The sequence below is a fragment of the Haplochromis burtoni genome, unplaced genomic scaffold, assembly GCF_018398535.1.
Source record: "Haplochromis burtoni strain Fernald_Lab_line unplaced genomic scaffold, NCSU_Asbu1 Contig_337, whole genome shotgun sequence".
Taxonomy (NCBI): domain Eukaryota; kingdom Metazoa; phylum Chordata; class Actinopteri; order Cichliformes; family Cichlidae; genus Haplochromis; species Haplochromis burtoni.
This window is the reverse complement of record NW_024582698.1, coordinates 413,932-416,547: the sequence shown is the minus strand read 5'-3', so window position 1 is coordinate 416,547 and position 2,616 is coordinate 413,932.

Below are 2,616 nucleotides of genomic sequence, written 5' to 3'. Positions count from 1 at the left end.
CTGCCAGTAGAATTTGATAACTTGCTGTTTGCTGATGATGTGATAGCTGTACTCTCTGCTGAGATTCAGCCAAATGCTGTAAACTGATCAGATGGCACTTCACAGTAAAAATGGATGATGAGCCAAAGAAAACTGCAACATCACCCAAGACTCAACCCAGGTGAACAGCTTTTCTTGAACACAAAACTAGATGCAGGGACCCACAAACAAGCAGCACCTGAACATGGCTGCAGTAAAGGCCTAGCAGAGTATCTCAGAGGAAACACAGTATTTGGTTAGTTTGTCCAGATAATGTTGAGCCTCTAAAAAGGGGATTATGGGGATACATATAAAAATGGCAACAATTAATAAAATAAAATGTTAACACAATACTTTTGTTAATACCCTTGAATCAAAGCTGAAAGTCTGCACTTCAGTCACACTTTGATTCTTTGATTTAAAATCGACTGTGTTGGTCTACAGAGGCAAACCAAACAATAATTGTCTCACTATCCAAAAACCTATGAACCCAACTGCACTGTGTTGTCTTGCCTTTGCTCTATTAGTAGAAAATTATGAGAGATAACTGATTTCATGTAGCACACTTAAGTTTGTTAGTAATTTTTAGTTCTTTTCTTTTTGAACATTATTTAGTTCAGTTCAATTCACTGTTAGCACCAACTCACAACTAACGTTGCCTCAGTGTATTTTGTACTGAGGCTGAGAAAACCCGGCAATCAGACAACCCAGCAAGCCGTTGGCAACAATGGGAAGGAAAAACAGCCTTTTAACAGGAAGAAAGCTCTGGCAGGAGAGGGCAGCTATCTTTTAGCACTTATCTTATAAAGTCACACCAAACATACAAAAGACTAAATATGACAAGTCTTACTAACACTCTGTTTTAAAGAAATACTTAAATATCAAGTTTATCTAATTACACTCAGCAGCATAGTTTGTGACCCAAACATTTTATCAGTAGTCTATCCAAAGAAGTCTATGTTTAAAGGATTTTCTGTTTGACATATAAGTTTTTCATACTCATCACATAGATAATTAAAAAGATCTATAATTTGGTTTTTTAAAGAGGATGGTATGGAGGAGGTATGGAGAACTAGAAAACGACTGTCTGACCTGAAACTTTCTGAACAAGCGAGCCATCACGAGGCATCACTGTCACTGCCGTCCTTTTGTCCAGGACCGAGCAGAAGGAGCCCATTGTCAGAAGTAACCACAGAAGCAGCAGGAGGAGGGAGGAGGCTCCAAACACACGGATGCTGTGTATATATTTTTACCTGTTGTAGATACATCTGCCTTTTGCTTTCATCCACATGCTGCTCAGTGTTGCTCTGTAGTTCTTCCCAGATGTTGTTAAGCTCACTGACTCTCTCAGGGGAGTGGAGATCGTTTACCCTTTCAAGCAAGTGGGTCCTTGGTGTGTGTGTGTGCTTATGTGTGCATGTTTTTGTATTACTCAAGCTCTGGGGGTATAAATCTGTATACACAGTGACATGCTGGCGTCAGGTCAGGGCAAGCAAGGCAAGCAATACTTGTCTAATGAAATCTAAAAATAAACATCGTTTAAGACATAAAATGAAACCAATCCCTCTCCTTTCATCTAAAACTGTGTTCTGTCATAAAAATTCTTAAAACTTCTTGAAGCCACTGAAAGCTGCATGTCATTGATTTGTCATTGTAACAAATTAGTTGCCTCTTACTTTATATCTTGGCCAACATGTATGACGTTGCGGAGTTAAGGGCTTTACACACAGGTCATGAAATAATACTTCAGACTCATATATTCTCTATGCAGCCATTCACAGTGACAATGTGAATTCACTCTACAAATTTGAGGCATTTTTTTTTCTGAACCAAGTTCCATTTTCCAACTTCGGACAAATAAGACCACTGCATTTGGCAAAAAGTGCTTCTGTAGCTCAAAATACTCACCAGTGCTGAATATACAAATATACAAAATTCTCAGATGTTGTTCCCAAAGAATATACCCCAGTGACAACCTGAAATATGTATGAAGGTAGCTTCAACTCCTGGATTAAACCATGAAATTCTTCTTGTTACAATCGGTTGGTGCAGACTGCACTTGGTCAATAATGGCTATTAGAGTCCAGTGTAAACAAGGTTTTGTGGTTTGGGAAACTAGGGAAACGCTTATTGACTGAGCAGATGTCACCTTGCATTTTGTTTTTATTGGCATCCTAAATATTTTAGAATTGAGTGCAAGGGACAACAGCTCCTTTGTGCACAGAATACTCCTATTCCACATGTTGTGTCTGGTAACAAAACCTTTGAAACATTGAAGGATGCTCCACACCTGAAGTATCCACATAAGATCAAAGACAATTTTAGACAACTTTTGCAATTAGACCACCTAAATGTTGACAGAAGTGGACTCACTGGTGGATTTTTCTCGATTTTCCACAGGTTGACGTTCAGAAATGCTGGGTGAAACTGACATTGTTTTGAGTTTCTTGTCATTTGCTGCCCTCTGCACTTTTATACACAACCTTCATTCTTGCTCTTTAACAATCCAAATTGTGAACACATGCAAAATAAATTTATTTAAATCTATCTCAACAGTATAGTGATAGTTGTTATTCCTTAGATAGATAGATAATACAG